Consider the following 19,155-nt stretch of genomic DNA (forward strand, 5'->3'; position numbering starts at 1 on the left):
CATCGAGCGAACGGTTGTGTTAAGTGTGGAGTTAACGCATCAGCGTACTCTGAAAGGAACCTAATTGGTATACAATATGGACCAGAAGACTTGCTTTTATTAAGTCATATGCACACAAGTTGCTTCACTACTCCAAGGATATTTACTTCTATGTTACTCATGTTGGAAGCTGTTCTTGATTTGAATTCTGGAATATTTACTTCGTCTTCTTTTGTGAAGGCATTTTGGAAGGCCGTGTTTAGTAACTCTGCTTTGGCAGCACTGTCTTCAATAGTATCTCCATTGCTATCGCGCAGAGAAGGCATTGATTGTTTCTTGCCGCTAACATACTTCACGTACGACCAAAATCTCTTTGGATTTTCTGCCAGGTTTTGAGACAAAGTTTCATTGTGGAAACTGTTATACACATCTCGCATTGAAGTTCACACTACATATCGAGCTTCTGTAAAAGTTCACCAAACTTGTGGATTTTGCATCTGTTTAAATTTGGTACGTTTGTTTCGTTGTTTCTGCAACAGCGTTCTGACCCATTTTGTGTACCAAGGAGGATCAGCTCCATCGTTTGTTAATTTATTTGCTATAAATCTCTCAATTGCTGCCGATACTGTTTCTTTGAATTCAACCACATCTGATCTACACTTATATTATTTATTTGGAAGGAGTGGAGATTGTCTCTCAGGAAGGCGTCAAGTGAATTTTTATCTGCTTTTTTGAATAGGTATATTTTTCGTTTATTTTTGGAGGATTTGGGGGTTACAATGTTCACTCTCACTATGACAATCCTGTGTTCACTAATCTCTGTATCTGTTTTGGTGCTCATTATTAACTCAGGATTATTTGTTGCTAAGAGGTCAAGTGTGTTTCCAGAACGGTTTACTATTCGCGTGGGCTCATGAACTAACTGCTCGAAATAATTTTCAGAGAATGTGTTTAGGACAATTTCAGATGATGTTTTATGCGTATCTCCGGAATTAAACACATATTTTTGCCGACATATCGAGGGTAAATTGAAGTCCCCACCAACTATAATCGTATGAGTCAGGTATGTGTTTGAAATCAAACTCTAGTTTTCTTTGAACCTTTCAGCAACTGTTATCATCTGAATTGGGAGGTCGGTAAAAGTATCGAATTATTATTTTATTCCATTTGCCAAAAATGACCTCTGCCCATACTAACTCACAGGAACTATCTACTTCAATTTCGTGACAAGATAAACTACTTCTAACAGCAAAAAACACGCCTCCGCCAAATGTGTTTAGCTTACCCTTTCGGAACACCATTAGGTACTTCGTAAAAATTTCGGCTGATCCTATCTCCAGATTTAGCCAGCTTTCAGTGCCTATATCGATTTGAGCATCAGTGCTTTCTACTGGCGCTTGGAGATCTGGAACTTTCCCAACATAGCTATGACAATTTACAACTGTTATATCGATGGTTTCTGTATCTATGTTCTTGCTGTGTTCGGCCAGCACCGTTTGTGACAGAAGCCTTTCTTGTGTTTTCCCGAGGCCCTCTAACCTAAAAAACCGTCCAGTCCATGCCACACAGCCCCTGCTACCCGTGTAGCCACCACCTGCATATAGTGGACATCTGACCTATTCAGCGGAACCCGAATCCCAACCAGCAGTTTGGCACAAGTCGAGGAATCTGTAGCCTACATGCTTGCAGAACTGTCTGAGCCTCTGATTCAGACCCTCTACTTGGCTCTGTACCAGAGGTCCGCAATCGGTCCTGTCGACTATGCTGCAAATGGTCAGCTCTGCTTTCATCTTGCAAGAAAGACTGGCAGCCTTTACCACTTCTGTTAGCTGCTCGAAACTAGAGAGAATCTCTTCTGATTCAAAGTGACACACATGATTGGTACCGACGTGAATAGCCACCTGCAGTTGGCTGCACCCTGTGCTCTTCATGGCATCCAGGAGGACCCATTCCACATATGAAATGACTCTACCCGGTATGCACATGGAGTGCACATTGGTTTTCTTTCCCTTTTTGGGAGCCATGTCCCTAAGAGTCCCCATAACACACCTAACATTGGAGCTCCCAACTATCTATAATCCCACCCTCTGTGATTGTTCGGATATTGCAGGCCGAGAGGTTTCCTCTGAAACAGGACAGGCGACAGCATCTGGCTCAGTGACAGTGTCAGCCACAGTCAGCACCTGGAACCTGTTGGTCAGACAAACTGGGGAGGCCTTATGTGCAGCCGTCTGGTAAGTCGTTCACCACCTGCTACGCCCCGCCGCAACCTCCCAATCGACCACAGGTGAGGGGTCACCCTCAGTGCGAGCAGTAACTGGGCTGGCCATGGTGAGGACCAATTGGATGACTCGGACGTGCTGGGCGTCTATTGGATCCCCATGGCTGACCCACAACAATGGTGCCCATCTACTGCAGCTTCCAGGTGTGTAACCGAAGCCACCACAGCCTGAAGCTGTGAGCGAAGTGTAACCAACTCGGCTTGCATCCGCACACAACATTCACAGTCCCTGTCCTTACTAAAGACCGTGGAAAGCTAAACTATGCAGATCAACGGACTATCAGCACGTGCTGTGCAACTCTACTGTAGACCTTGACGAAAACTCAGGAACTGTGTCTAGTAAATTGGATTAATACACAGAGATTCAAAAATCTAACTACCAAAGCAATCTGCAATAGACCATTTTTACTCGGCGTTCTATCGGTACACATCCAATTTTTTTCCGATAGGGGGCCTCTGTACAGTATAAAGACAGTGGCTACCTCTTCCTTTCTGACTTTGTGGCGTTTCCACCACATTCTTCTCCCACAATACATGTTGATTTTACTTCTACTTGCTACCAGTCAGACAAGACCATTCAGTAACAGCAAGGTAGGGAGAGAGTACTGTGCACCGAGTTGTGCGGCACATGGTTGCAGGCCGTGAGAACAACTTGCTAGAGATGACTGTATATCATGCTGGAGTACTGAACAGACAGCTGGGAATCACATACTGAGCATGGCATGAAGCACTACAATGATGTTAGTTAATACTTATTATCTGAACACTGCTATGCTCCTCCAGCCACACTGTCAACATTAATTGCACTAACAGAAGGTTAATAATAAATTCATGAAGCTTTTAACTAAAGTAAAAATATAAATGAGAAACACATTTTAACTTCCATCGTTATTGATGGAAAACGATGGACTAATCGGAAACGGGCACAGGGTAAGCAGGAGCCAAACTGTTACTGTAACTCACTACTAGTCTTCTACTGGGTATGAGCGAGGCAACACACATCGGTACTGTCAAGTGGAATATGATGCTGATAATTATTCGTAGCAATTAACAATGCCTCAGGAAACATTTGTTTACAACAACTCACTAGAAGGTTTATATGGGGTATGAACAAATGCAACACATGCTTGGATGGTATAGGGTAATGAGTTACTGAAAATTGTTTGCCGTGTTGAACAGTACCTTGGTAAACACCTGTGTGATGTTTTAAACATCTTGTAATACTGTGAATCACCAGGTTGTGTCTTGTTGCAGTGTTCTGAACATAGTTAGCTTCCATGGAATTTGATTTAATGAATAAACATAATAGGTCTTTTACTTACATTTCTTGACTACTGGTAAACGTTAATTAATAAAATAAAGTTGCATCCTGTATTTTGTTAACTTTATTTCATAGCACTGGATTTTCTCTCACTATACCACTTCAGTTTAGCACAGTTTGTTGTTTGCATGTCAAATCCTGCTCCTATATCGAAAAGAAGCAAATCGGGAAGAGATGTACGAGACAACTTTAGAAGACGCGAGGTAAGCAAATCAAAGTCAGTTTTGTTTTGTTGTGGAAAAACAAATAGGGTCATATGCACACATTTCAAAACTGTGAAACACGAAGACAAAGAGAGGAGTTAAAAATGACTATATTATATATAAGACAGCTACAAACAGGGACGTGGAGAAAGGTCTATAAAATACGCAATAAAACTAAAGATTAAATGGCCTTCGCCATATTGCTATGACGGATAAAAAGTAAAATGTGGTCGACAGCCCACATGTCGTTCGCTAAAACGTCTGACAACTCTGATGGTAAATCCAAATGGGAATGTAAATGGTCAGGAAATGGCAGACAGTTAAAAGTTGGGTGTAATGTGCACAAAGAGGTGGGGCAGCGCCACTTAACAAATGGGAATGGCTAAAAAGGCAGGCCCAATACGAAACCTAGTTAAAATGACCTCGCGGCGGGAGGGCCGAGAGCAGGTCATCCAAGCCACTGGGAGAGGCTTCATAACATGGATCTTATTTCCATGAAGGGAGGACCATTGGCAATGTCAAAGTGACACCACCTCTTGACAGATGGCAACACAGAGATCATCGGATGGAGTGTACGAACTAGCTGGCTGAGGTATGAGGACTGCAGCCACGGCAGCAGCGTCAGCCTCGTCGTTTCCTGCCAGACCGACATGATCGGGAACCCACATAAGCACCACAGTGGCTCCCTCAAGAGTGAGTGACAGTTTTCCTGGACCTCTTGCACTAAGGGATGGACGGTGTACAGCACACAGAGGCTTCGAAGGGTGCCGAGAGAGTCTGAGCAGATGATACAACTGAAAAGCTTGTGTCACCGGATGCACTCCATGGCCTGATACAGGGTGAAGAGCTTTGCTGTAAAAACTGAGCAGTGTGCTGGAAGCTGATACTGAAAAACGTCGGCACCAGTGACAAAGGCACACCCGACACCACAGTCAGTCCGAGAGCCATCAGTGTACACATGGATACTAGTGTGAAGTTCCACGCAAAGGTCATGAAACTGAAGGTGATAGAGTGAGGTTGGTGTAGTGTCTTTAGGAAGCGAATGAAGGCCAAGGTGAACCTGGGCCGCTGCACAAAGCCAAGGTGGTGAAGGGTTCACACCTACTGGGAAAGTTGAAGGGAGCGTGAAGTTAATCTACGAGAGCACAAGCCGGAAGTGAACTCCAGGAGGTAACAGAGAAGAGGGACGCACCACATACTGGCGATCAAAGGAGTCACTGAAGGAGGTGGCATAGGATGGGTGGCCATGCATGGCAGACAAACGACATTCGTATCTGCTGAGGAGAAAGTCACAGCTGTAGGACATCAGTGTTCAGCAGCTTCTGCATACATAGTCTCAACCAAGCTAGTGTAAAATGCGTCAGTGACCAAACAGATGTCACGATGGTGGATAGTATTGAGACGGTCTAAGAGGGATGGATGTGCAGATGCATAAACAAAGCACCAATAGTCTAGTTTTGAACGGACAAGGGACTGGTACAAAAAGAGGAGGGTGGTTCGATCTGCACCCCAGGAAGTACCCTCGAGGACATTTAGGACACTGAGGTACTGCGTACAGAGGGCTGCCAAGTAAGACACATGGGAGAACCAAGAGTGTTTCCTATAGAGCTGGAGCCCTATGAATTTTATAGTTTCAACAAATAGAAGAGCAACAGGCCAAGATGTAAGAATGGTGGGAGAAACCAAATGCGCCAGCAGACAAATGGTTTTGTCAGTGGAAAAACAAAGCCACTTTCGATGCTCCACGAGTAAAGATGATCGAGACATCGCTGAAGACACCGTTCAATGAAACAGGTCCGTGGAGAACTGCAATAGATGCAAAATCATCAATGTAAAGAGCCAGAGATGCCTGGCAGAGACAGCCCATTATTGGCTTAGTGGTGATAGCAAAGAGGACGACACTCAGGACGGAACCCTGAGGCACATTGTTTTCCTGAATAAAGGTGTTTGACAAGACAAAACCGACATGTACCTTGAAAACTCAAAATTCCTCAAGGAAACAGGGTAGGCAGCCATGGAAGTTCCATGTGTAGAAAGTACGGAGGATACCAGTCCTCTAGCAGGTGTTGCAGGCTTTCTCCAAATCGAAATCACGGCCACAGTCTGGGATCTCTGCAGAAAGCCATTCGTGACATGGGTGGGCAAAGTGATGAGACGGGCAACTGCAGAACAGTGCACTCGAAATCCACACTGTGCAGTGGTTAGTAAATTGCGAGACTTGAGCCACCATACCAGCCGGGCATGAATCATTCATTCCATCACCTTGTAAATACAGCTGGTGAGAGAGATGAGGCGGTAGCTAGAAGGAAGGTGTTTGTCCTTATCACGCTTAGGTATGGGTATGACAGTGGCTTCATGCCAGCACCTGGGAAATGTGCACTCTGACCAGATGCGGTTGTACATACTAAGCAGAAAGTGCTTGCCCACGAGAGACAGGTGCTGCAACATCTGAATGTGAACAGCATCTGGTCCTGGGGCAGAGGATCGGAATGAAGTGAGAGCACGATCTAGCTCCCCCACTGTAAAGACAGCATTGTAACACTCAAGATTCTGAGGAGAGAAGGCTATCACCCAAGCTTCCTCTGCTCGTTTCTGATGGAGGAAGGCAGGGTGATAGTGGGAAACGCTCAAAATTTCCGCAAAATGGCGGTCCGAGGTGTTGGAGATAGCAATAGGGTCCACGAAGACATCGTCTGCCATTGTCAGGTTGGCAATTGGGGAATGGATCTTGGTCCTAGAGAGCCGTCGGAGGTTGGCCCACACGATGGAAGAGGGAGTGGAACTGTTAAAAGAACTAGTGAATGAAGTCCAGCTAGGTTTTTTGCTATCCTGAAGAACGTGACGACACTGTGCATGCATCTGTTTATAATGAATGCAGTTTGCCATTGTAGGATGACGGTTAAAAATGTGGAGAGCACGTCTCCGTGTGCAAATTGCATTGTGGCACGCCTCAGTCCACCGACGGCTCAGGACACTACGTGGTAAAGAGGAAGTGTGAGGAATGGAACGTTCTGTAGCGCTAAGGATAATGTTTGTAAGATATTCCACCCGGTCATCACAACTGGGGAAATCTTGTTCGTCAAAGGTCGCCAGGGAGGAGTAAAGCCTCCAGTCAGCCTTAGTAAGCTGCCATTTGTGTGTGCATGCAGTGGGAAGCAGTCAGCAAATGGATGGCACACGGGAAATGGTTATACAAATGGTGTCAGAAAGAATGGACCATTCTAGATGATGGGCAAGCTGGGCATTGCAAAAGGATAGGTCTAAATGGGAGTAGGTGTGGGAGGAGTCTGAAAGGAGCGTGAGTGCTACTGCGTTAAGGTAGAAGAGATTAAGCTGATTAAGATGGTCAGCCAACAGGGCACCTCTCGGACAGGTTCTGGGAGAACCCCAAAGGGGATGGTGCACATTAAAGTCACCAAGCAGCAGAAATGGGTGAGGTAGCTGCCCCATAAGCTGGAGGAAGTATGCCCTGGTTACATCAAATGATAGAGGGATGTAAATGGTACAAAGGCAAAAGGGCAAGTGATAAAGGAAAAGGAGAACTGCAACAGCTTGAAGATGGGTAGTCAGGGAGATGGGTTGACTATGAATGTCAACCTCGGGTGGAATGTAAAACAGATGGGGAAGAAATGCTAAAGCTCAAAGCGGTCATGAGGATGCAATTTTGTTTCCTGAAAGCGGAGTACAAGTGGATGCTGTGATTCTAAAAGCAGCCATAAATCCTCTTTGTTTGATTGAAAACCACGGAAGTTCCATCAGAGGAGAGTCATGGGGAGGAAAAAATGAAGTCGTGTCACCTAAGCGGCTGCTGAGTGCCAGCCTAAGGAGACTCCCTGCTACAGGGCAACGAGGCACGATGTCCACAAGACCATCTGCCTCTGTTGGAGTTCTTCGAGCCTTTCCTGTTAGCAGAGGAAGATTCAGGTGTTCGCTGGAGGGACATAGAAAGTCTTCACGGGAGTATTCCTTCTGTCCTTTCCGGCCTGCCGGTTGTGTAGCCGGTGACTTCGCCCCACGGGGCGCGAGTTTGATGGTTCGTTGCACAGCTGGACTAGGGGACTGCAATGCTACCGTGACACTGAGCGATTTCACAAACACAGAGCTTAATTTGAGGTCACATGTCTGCGTGGCCATGTCCTTAATGGAACAAGATGGAGCACGAACAGTACTGTAAGTGCATGACGGTAGAACGCAGGGTTTGCGACTAGCCAGCAACTTGCAAGCAACCAGATAAGGAACCTCTTCCTTTACCCGGATCTACTAGACAGCCCGCTCATCGAGATACACGGGACAATCTCGAGAGAAGGTGGCACGGTTGCCATTGCAGTTCATACAGCAGGGAGGACGAGGCGGACAATCACCCTCGTGCGCATCCCTACCACAGGTTATACATTTGGACGGGTGTCGACAAGACATTCGAGTGTGGTTGAAACGATGACACTGGTAGCAGCACATCGGGTTCGGAATGTACGATTGGACTGTGATAACATCATAGCCTGCTTTGATATTGGACAGAAGCACCACTCTATCAAAGGTGACAGAAAGACAATGACACCCTGATCAGAGAGGTATGTTTGAATTTTGGCCTCGGTCAGACCTTTGGGCAGCCTAGTGTAAATAACACCACGGAAAGAATTCAAAGTTCTACAGGCCTCAACACGAACGGGATAGCCGTGGAGAAGCGAAGCGGCAAGCAGTTGTTGTGCTCGAGAATCAGAAGTAGTCTACAAAAGCAAAGTGCCATCCGGTAAATGAGAGCAGGATTTCACAGGGTCGGCAACTGCATCAACACTTTTCTGAATAATAAACGGATTTACCGTTGTGAAGGACTGACCATCTTCAGTACGTGAGGAACCGTGGTGCAGCTGGCAGGGTCTTTGAATCGTTAGCCTCAATCCATTTACATTTTGTAGACATCGATTGTTAAGTCGATTGGCTCATTGTGAGAAAATCCCCCACAATTGCCAGTGTCTCCGATGGCGTGCTCCTTCCGACTGGGGGGCCCCTTGACGAGGAGGCGCACTCACCTTAGGTGACTGTTCACACCTCAAGTCACACTTTCCGAACACCTGACAGAGGGACTAATCGGCAATTTGGGAAAGTAGCAGGTCAGGCAATCACTCGTCCCTGGGCCTGGCCTGTACCAGGGCATACGTGTAAACCCTACCTGTCAGCTCAGGGTTGGGAATCATGCGTTACCCAGTCACCTGTTACGTGTCAGACACGTGGGCCGGCCTTCAGGAGCACACAGGGAGGAAGAAGGAAAAAGAGGAGCCTCAAATGTCGAAGTAGAGGAAGGATAGGAGAATGTGAATGAAGAAAGGCAAAAGGAAGGAAAAACAGTGGTGACACATACGTATGTCAGCTACAGACAGTGCAGAACATTCCCAAAAACTTCCCAGACATGTTCCCCAAGGGAGGGGAAAAAGAATAGCAAAGAGGATAGACATGCAGCACAGAAGGGAAAAGATGCTGCAAAGGCTGGGGCCCTGTAGTAGCCAAGCACGAACCCACCAAATAATGCACATAATTACTGGAAAATTTCACTGATATTGATTTGTTGTAGAATCGTGGAACATATTTTGTGTTCAAACATAATGATCTTTCTAGACTCAGAGAAGCTCATCTGCAGAAACCAGCACGGTTTTAGGAAACAGTGGTCTTGCGAGACAGAGCTGGCCCTCTTTGTGCACGATATACAACAGGCTCTAGATAGCGGGTCCCAGGTTGATGCCATATTCCTCACCTTTCGAAAAGTGTTCAACTCAGTTCTGCACACTCGCTTGCTCCAAAAAGTGCACGCTTACGGTCTATCCGATAACATATGCGGTTGGATAGAAAGCTTTCTGACAGACAGAGAGCACTATGTCGTCATGAATAGGGAGACTTCAACAGAAACAAGCATAACATCAGGCATGCCCCAGGGTAGTGTAATAGGTCCCATGCTTTTTGCGGTTTACATAAATGATCTGGTTGATGGTATTGACAGCAGCATTAGACTGTTTGCCGATGATGATATAGTCTATAGGAAAGTAGTATTACACGAAAGTTGTGAACAAATCAGTGAGGATTTACAGAAAATAAATGAGTGGTGTAATGACTGGCAGTTATCTCTCAATATTAGCAAGTGTAACCTACTGCGTATAACAAAGCGAAAATTCCCATTAATGTACGAGTACAAAATAAATGCCCAGTCTTTGAAAGCACTAACATCCATCAAGTATCTGGGAGTGACTATTTGAAATGATCTCAAATTGAATGATCAGATTACACAAGTAACGGGTAAGGTAAACTCTAGATTGTTGTTTATTGGTAGGATTCTGAAGTGATGCAGTCCTCCAACAAAGGAAATTGCTTACAATACAACTGCTTCATCCAGTCTTAGAGTATTGTTCGTCTGATTCAAGAGATTGAGGAGGTCCAAAGAAGAGCGGCAAGATTTGTGACTGGTACATTTAGCCATTGTGAAAGCTTTACAAATCTCATAGAAAGTTTGAAGTGGGACACACTTGCAGATAGACGACACGCTAAACAGAAGGGGCTGCTCACTTAATTCCAAAATCCAATCTTCGCCGAGGATGTAGAGCTTATATTATTACCACCAACTTTCAAATCACGCAATTATCACTGTTCAAAGATAAGGGAAATTATAGCTCGTACTGAGGCGTTCAGACAGTCGTTTTTGCCTCACGGGATCCACAAGTGGAACAGAGGGGGGAGGAGGGGGTGGGAGGAATATGACTTTGGCGCGAATCGTGCCCTCCGTCACACACCACTTGGTGGCTAGTGAAGTAGATATGTAGATGTCGGAAGAGTGGCGAGTCCCCCGGCGAGACCAAAGTCAGTGCTGCAGGTAAAGTGAAAAGATATACCCTCAAACTCCAGTATTGATAGAACATGGCGTTTCTGCAAGATGGGTAGGGCATTTTATAGAACCCATTATGTAATGGATAGGTAGGGAAACATTAATAATAATAATCCACCACCACCAGTCTCCTAGTTTTTGAAATGTTACAACTACTTCCATTTCCACAGGGTGTACTGTAGTTGTGGGGCGGAGATCACACCTAATCTCCATTTCTTTTGAACACGGTTCTGAGGTGTTCCAGTTTCTGGGGCAGATACTCTCGTGTCCGAGATAGTGCGCCCCTTGTGTATTCGTGCTTTTAGCATCCAATTACTCTACACAACCCATTCCTCTGCGAAGTGTGTGTTTTCTTCCAAAACACACTGTGGTTCAGGATACCATCAGCTCTCCTCTTGACCACGATGTCCAGAAATGGTTGGTTGGTTGGTTTGTGGGATTAAAGGGACCAGACTGCGATGGTCATCGGTCCCTTTTTCCAAAAAATTAAAACCGCCCAAAGAGAATAAAAAAAACGAACAGCAGGAAAGACGTCAGACGACACAGGACGAGAAAGACTCCGACAGAGATCAGACAAAACAAATTAAAACACACAGAGGGTGACGGTGGTTGGCCGACCATAGAGAAAAAAAGAGGAAAAGCCAACCACCAAGAACACATTAAAAACTCAGTTTAAAATCAGAGGCTAAAAGCCAGAATCAACACTAAAAAACATAAACACTCAGATTAAACCATAAAAAACCCCTGCCCGAATAAAACGCAAAACTAAGTCCACCATGGCAGAGTCATCTAGTAAAAGGGCAGGGAGCGTATCAGGCAGCGCAAATGTCTGCCTGAGCACAGTTAAAAGCGGACAAGTTAATAAAATGTGCACCACCGTCAAAACCGCCCCACAGCGACAGAGAGGCGGGTCCTCACGACGCAATAAATAACTGTGAGACAGTCGGGTGTGGCCAATGCGGAGCTGACAGAGAGCAACTGAATCTCTGCGAGCGGCTCGCATGGATGACTGCCACACACGCGTCGTCGCCTTGAGAGAACGGAGTTTGTTTGGCGTGGGCAGATTGCGCCATTCAGTGTCCCAAAGCGAGAGAACGGTGAGGCGGAAGACTGCCCGCAAATCAGTCTCCGGGAGGCCAACGTCCAGGATGGGTTCACTGGTGGCCTGATTGGCCAGGCGGTCAACACGTTCATTGCCCAGGATGCCGACGTGACCGGGGGTCCACACAAAGACCACAGAGCGGCCGCAACGCACAAGAGTATGCAGGGACTCATGGATAGCCAGCACCAGACGAGAACGAGGAAAACACTGGTCGAGAGCTCGTAAACCGCTCAGGGAATCGCTACAGATAACAAAGGACTCACCTGAGCAGGAGCGGATATACTCTAGGGCACGAAAGATGGCGACCAGCTCAGCAGTGTAAACACTGCAGCCATCCAGCAAGGAACGTTGTTCAGAATGGTCCCATAGAGTTAGCGCATACCTGACACGACCAGCAACCATCGAACCGTCAGTGTAGACAATTCCAGAGCCCTGATACGTGGCCAGGATGGAATAAAAGCGGCGGCAGAAGGCCTCTGGAGGGACTGAGTCCTTCGAGCCCTGTGCCAAGTCGAACAGAAGGCAAGGGCAAGGAACACACCACGGGGGTGTACGCAGAGGTGCCCGGAAAGGAGGTGGAACAGGGAAAAACCCAAGCCCGGAGAGAAGCTCCTTGACGCGTACGGCGATCAGACAACCCGACCGGGGCCGACGGTCTGGCAGATGGACGACTGACTGCGGGAACAGGACACGGTAATTTGGATGCCCGGGCAAGCTAAAAACATGGGCAGCATAAGCAGCCAGTAATTGTTGGCGTCGTAACCGCAGTGGAGGGGCACCTGCCTCCACTAGTATGCTGTCCACAGGGCTGGAAATGTTCTTCGCTCTCATACGGAACAAGCTGCATTATTATTTGAGATCTGGCGTATTACTCATGACTGTGGTGTCACGCTTCTCACTGTTTCGCTATCTATATGTTAAAACATATACCTACGACATAAATATGAATTGACATACAAAACTACCAAATTACGCGACCGGACTGAGAGACTCAGGCTATCACTGGTTTTTAATAAGTAGGCTATTTCATACGTCAACATTCACCTGAAAGATTGTCCGCCACCTAATGTTTACTGCAGATTCAAATCTCTTCTCTTGCACAATAGTCGGTACCATGGCTCTTCAAGAAGGTTTATCATAATTATTTTCTAAAGGAGAATCAAATCAATGACATAAACAATACACAAAGCAACAACCTAACACGCTTCAATACCGCGCGAATTCGTCATTTTCCCACAGGGCTGGTGCGGAAAGCACCAGTGGCCAGGCGTATCCCGCTGTGGAGAATGGGGTCCAGCACCCGCAACGCAGATGAGGATGCTGAGCCATAAGCCAGGCTCCCAAAATCCAGACGGGACTGGATGAACGCCTGGTAGAGCTGCAACAGGGTAGATCGGTCGGCGCCCCAGCGGGTGTGGCTCAAGCATCTCAGAGCGTTTAGATGCCGCCAACACGCCTGTTTAAGTTGCCGGATATGAGGCAGCCAAGTCAACCGGGCATCGAAAACCACCCCTAAAAACCTGTGTGATTCCACCACTGAAAGAAGTTCGCCGGCAAGATAAAGCCGCGGCTCCGGGTGGACAGTAAGTCGCCGGCAGAAATGCATAACGCAGGTCTTGGCTGCCGAAAACCGGAACCCATGAGCTACAGCCCAAGACTGCGCCTTGCGGATAGCGCCCTGTAGCTGACGTTCAACAGCTGCAATGCCAGTAGAACTGTAGTAAAGGCAGAAGTCGTCAGCATACAGGGAAGCGAAGACAGAATTTCCCACGGCCGCAGCGAGTCCGTTAATGGCTATTAAAAACAGGCAGACACTTAAAACAGAACCCTGTGGCACACCGGTCTCCTGGACGTGGGAGGAACTATATGAGGCCGCGACTTGCACGCGAAAGGTATGATACGACAGAAAATTTCTGATAAAGATCGGCAGAGGGCCCCGAAGACCCCATCCATGAAGCGTGGAAAGGATGTGATGACGCCATGTCGTATCGTACGCCTTCCACATGTCGAAAAAGACAGCGACCAGGTGCTGACAGTGGGCAAAGGCAGTATGGATGGCCGACTCCAGGCTCACCAGATTGTCGGCGGCAGAGCGGCCTTTACGGAACCCACCTTGAGACGGAGCCAGAAGGCCCCGAGACTCCAGTACCCAATTCAAGTGCCGGCTCACCATCCGTTCGAGAAGCTTGCAAAGAACGTTGGTGAGGCTAATGGGGCGGTAGCTGTCCACCTCCAAAGGGCTCTTGCCCAGTTTCTAAACAGGGATGACAATGCTCTCCCGCCATTGCGACGGAAACTCACCCTCGACCCAGAGACGGTTGTACAGGTCGAGGAGGCGTCGCTTGCAGTCCACTGAAAGGTGTTTCAGCATCTGACAGTGGATGCTATCTGGCCCGGGTGCGGTATCAGGGCAAGTGGCAAGCGCACTGCAAAATTCCCACTCACTGAATGGAGCATTGTAGGATTCAGAAGTGTGGGTGCGAAAAAAAGGCTCCGACGTTCCATCCGCTCTTTAATGGAGCGGAAGGCCTGGGGGTAATTCGCAGAAGCGGAACTCATAGCAAAATGCTCTGCTAAGCGGTTTGCAATGACGCCGGAGTCGGCACAAACTGCTCCATTCAGTGAGAGCGCAGGGACGCCGACAGGGGTCCGATAACCATAGAGGCGTCGGATTTTGGCCCAGACCTGCGATGGAGAGACATGGAGGCCAATGGTGGACACAAACCGCTCCCAGCACTCCTGCTTGCTTTGGCGGATAAGGCGGCGGGCCTGCGCTCGCAGCCGTTTGAAGGTGATGAAGTGTACAATGCAGGGATGTCGCTTGTGACGCTGTAGCGCCCACCGGCGATCTTTAATCGCTGCAGCGATCTCAGGCGACCACCAAGGCACAGTTCGCCGCCGAGGGGACCCAGAGGACCAGGTAATGGCAGATTCGGTGGCAGTAACGATGCCGGTGGTGACCGATTGAACCACCGCATCAATGTCATCAGTAGAGAGAGGCTCAAAAGCGGCAGTGGAGGAGAACAAGTCCCAGTCAGCCTTATTCATAGCCCATCTGCTAGGGCGCCCAGAAGAGTGACGCTGTGGTAGTGACAGAAAGATCGGAAAGTGGGCACTACCACACAGGTAGTCATGCACACTCCATTGGACAGATGGTAAGAGGCTAGGGCTACAGATTGAAAGGTCAATGGCGGAGTATGTGCCATGTGCCACACTGAAGTGTGTGGAGGCACCATCATTTAAAACCGAGAGATCGAGCTGCGACAATAAATGCTCAATGGTGGCGCCTCGACTTGTTTCCACTGACCCACCCCACAGAGGGTTATGGGCATTGAAGTCACCCAATAGCAAGAAAGGTGGCGGCAATTGGGCTATCAGCGCAGCCAGGACATGCTGCGAGACATCACCATCCGGTGGAAGGTAAAGACTGCAGACAGTAACAGCCTGTGGCATCCACACCCGAACAGCGACAGCCTCTAAAGGTGCGTGGAGAGGGACAGACTCGCTGTGCAGAGAGTGAAGGACATAGAGGCAGACGCCAGCAGACACCCTTTCATATGCTGCCCGGTTCTTATAATAACCCCGATAGCCACGGAAGGCGGGGGTTCGCATTGCTGGAAACCAAGTTTCCTGAAGAGCAATGCAGAAGAAAGGGTGAAGGCTGATAAGTTGGCGGAGCTCAGCTAGATGGTGGAAGAAACCGCTGCAGTTCCACTGGAGGATGGTATTGTCCATGGCGGAGAAAGGCGTGACGGGACTGGGAAGGCAGAATACGCCGCTGGGTCACCTGCTGCCTCCGATGGAGCACCCGTGCAAGTGCTATCCATTGCGTCTGAGGGACCGGCGAGATCGAGGTCCTCAGCGGACGCAAGGATCTCCACCTCATCGTCAGACGCAGAGCTTTTAGGGAGCGGTGGAGTAGGTGCCACTGCAGGGGTCTTGGTCTTACGGGTCTTCAAAGTCGTTTTCTCTCGCTGTTCCTTTTGTTGCCGTTGATGAGAGGGCTTATTGGAGTCAGTCTCCGGGACCGAAGAGGATCGCGAAGCCCGTCGACCAGCGACCTGTGGCGTCTGCAGCCACTGGTTGGTGTCTGCTGTGCCGCAGGTAGGAACCTGGGAAGGGAGTGACCCAAGGGATCCCTTACGAGCGAGAGAAGCCGAAGAAGACTTACGCTTCTCCGGCTTAGAAGTGGGGACTGGTGTCCCCAGTGGTTTAGTGGGTGCTGCTCCCGAGGTAGATGGTGTGGGAGCAACAGCGAGAGAAGGGGACCCCATGGTCAAGGGGGCAGGTGAGGTCCTCTGACTCTGAGAGCTGACGGTGACTTGCAGCTGAAGGAGCTGGAGCAGGAGTGACAGTGGAGGCATACGATGACATCATGCGCACGGGATGTAGCCGTTCAAATTTCCGCTTAGCCTAAGTGTAGGTCAGTCGGTCCAGGGTCTTATATTCCATGATCTTGCGTTCTTTCTGGAAGATTCTGCAGTCTGGTGAGCAAGATGAATGGTGCTCCCCGCAGTTGACACAGATGGGAGGCGGGGCACATGGAGTATCGGGATGAGATGGGCGTCCACAATCTCGACATGTGAGGCTAGAAGTACAGCGAGAGGCCATGTGACCGAACTTCCAGCACTTAAAGCACCGCATCGGGGGAGGGATATAGGGTTTGACGTCACATCGGTAGACCATCACCTTGACCTTCTCTGGTAACGTATCACCTTCGAAGGCCAAGATGAAGGCACCGGTAGCTACCTGATTGTCCCTCGGACCCCGATAAACGCGCCGGACGAAATGTACACCACGGCGCTCTAAATTGGCGTGCAGCTCGTCATCAGACTGCAAAAGTAGGTCCCGATGGAAAATAATACCCTGGACCATATTTAAACTCTTATGTGGGGTGATGGTAGCGTTAACATCCCCCAACTTGTCACAAGCAAGTAACCTGCGTGACTGGGCAGAGGATGCCGTTTTTATCAAAACTGACCCAGAGCGCATTTTGGACAAGCCCTCCACCTCCCCAAACTTGTCCTCTAAATGCTCTACAAAGAACTGAGGCTTTACGGATAGAAACGAGTCACCATCAGCTCTGGTACAGACGAGATACCTGGGCGAATACACGTCACTGTCATTCATTGCCTTTCGTTCCTCCCATGGTGTGGGCAGGGAGGGGAACGATTTGGGGTCATACACATTAGCCTTAAATTGAGCTTTGGAACGCTTAGAGACTGCTGACGGCTGGCCGCCAGCGAGAGATGATGTACCACGCTTCATTGTGGGTCATCCGTCCTGATGCCACCTACTCCGACCAAGGGCCCTCCCCACGGGCGCCACCCAACCACAGCAAAGGCCACCTGGCCACCTGGCAGGATGGCCATTGCCGGGAGTCCCGATGCCCCAGGGAGATGGGCATCTACTCCTTGGCATGCGTGGGGAGTTAATGGCGCAGGCATCAGTAGAGCGATCCCTGTGTTGTCAGGGGGCTACAACCAAGAGGGTACATGGCGGCCCCACCACAACGGACTGGCTACCGTGCTGGACTTTAGGTGACACGTCGTCCATGGTTTTCATCTGTGCAGAAACTGGCACTGCTCATCGCATTGCGGAAAGTGCACGCAGGAACGGATCCATGCCCAAGAGATGGAGAGCGGGCAGGACTGCAATGCAACGACGAAGAAGCTGGCGAAAGTACTCAACGCAAGATGGACACAATGCACCAAGTAAGGCACCCTTCCCCAATCGGCCCGCTCTTCGGAACAATTTAGAAAGATGGAGGTCAAACCCGAGAGGGGACCATCGCATAAGGCCGAAACATTTGAGACTCCTTTTAGTCACCTTGTACGACAAGCAGGAAGACCGCGGGCCTATTCGTACCCCCGAACCCGCAGGGGGATCCAGAAATGGTAGTCTTCTTCTTCTTCTTCTTCTTCTTCGGTCTCCATAGTGAATTTGATGTTGGGCCGTAGAGAATTCAGATGTGCAAGGAAGTCAAGGAGTTTATCCCTTCCAATCAGCAGCCTACTCTTGCCTGTGGCTGCAAATTTGTATATAGAACACTACGAGGGAGAAGCCCTGACATCATCCAAACGGAGACCGACGTGCTTTTCCTTTACGTGAATGACACCTTCATCATCTTGCCCCACGGAAGGGACAAACGTCTCGACATCCTAACACGTCTGAACTCCACACAACCCAACATCAAATTCACTACGGAAACCAAATGAGAGGGAAGACTACCATTTATGGAGGTCACGGTCAAGAGAAGAGCCGATGGGATCCCGGGCCACAGTATATATCAGAAGAAAACACACAATGCTCTATATTTGCATACAGACAGCTGCCACCACTGTGCACAGAGGAATAGGTTACTAAAAGTGCTAGTGCACAGGGTACCCACCAACTCAGATGCAGGGAATCTGCCCCACGAACTGAAACACTTCAGAACTGTGTTCTGAAGAAACAGTTTCTCTGAGTGGCAAATTAAACATGATCTCCACCACTGCACCACAGTACAACTTGTGGAAACTGAAGAAGTCATGTAGGAAGAGGTATCCACTGCCTTTATACTGTACACTAGTTCACTATCAAGAAAAATCTGACACGTACTGAAAAAGCACTGTGTAAAAATTGCCTTTTGCTTGCCCAATAAAACATGGACATCATTGAGGAGCATCAAAGATAACCGCAGTTTGTTGAAGGCCGAGGTTCGTAAGATTCCGTGCCAATGTGGCAAGACATATGCCAAACAGTAAGCACTACCAGAGATCGTTGCCGAGAACGGCAGTGGCCCACTTCACTAATGTATACCACAAAGTCGGCAGTCACAGAGCACTGTCTGTTCGAGAAACGTGATGGAATACAAACGTATCACGATCTTACTGCAAACTTCAAAATAATGGGACAGTATTGTCTGAGAGGCAATCTAAATTCGTACCACAGTCACTCATCAAACTAGATCTGCAGCTATAATCTCAGCAAGGCTTGGGAACCAGCATTAGATCTAAGTACGAAGATAATCGCCAAACACAATTATCTGGCAGCCGGGGCAGGGGGTACTAGGGTGAAACGTACCCACAGAATCCAGATTTGAACCCAGAAAAAACCTATCACATCACATTTCCTCACAAATTACAGTTTACAAATTTCCATTATGTGAAATTTTCTGAACCCTTGTTTTACAGTACCTGCAACTTAATGTTTATTTTTAAGTCTAATTGTGCATGTTCTTTTGTCTTAGGTTTGACAGCATTGTATAGCTTTGAAGCAGTGAATTCCAGTGATTAATCAAAAATCAAAATATCACATCAAGGTTGCAAAACCAGTCCTGACATTTTCTGTTTCGTGAGCAGACACTTTATTCCTACGAAGCAACAATGAAACGTAGCTCCAGTTTAGAAGAAAGCATATTGT

At 48.2% G+C, this 19,155-nt stretch overlaps 1 protein-coding gene across 2 annotated transcripts in view; it reads right to left on the reverse strand.

The window, feature by feature from the left end:
- The window catches only part of LOC126471422 (N-glycosylase/DNA lyase), a 57,609-nt gene that overhangs the window by 20,191 nt on the left and 18,263 nt on the right, over positions 1–19,155 (reverse strand). Inside the window, exon 1 of one of the 2 annotated variants that reach the window (XM_050099562.1) lies at positions 12,796–12,930. The exons of the other annotated variant lie outside the window; for it this stretch is intronic. The gene's annotated coding sequence lies outside the window, so the exon portion shown is untranslated. Of the gene's footprint in view, positions 1–12,795; positions 12,931–19,155 lie in introns of those variants that run through there. 2 annotated transcript variants of the gene reach the window in all.

The sequence above is a fragment of the Schistocerca serialis genome, chromosome 3 (assembly GCF_023864345.2).
Source record: "Schistocerca serialis cubense isolate TAMUIC-IGC-003099 chromosome 3, iqSchSeri2.2, whole genome shotgun sequence".
Lineage (NCBI taxonomy): Eukaryota > Metazoa > Arthropoda > Insecta > Orthoptera > Acrididae > Schistocerca > Schistocerca serialis.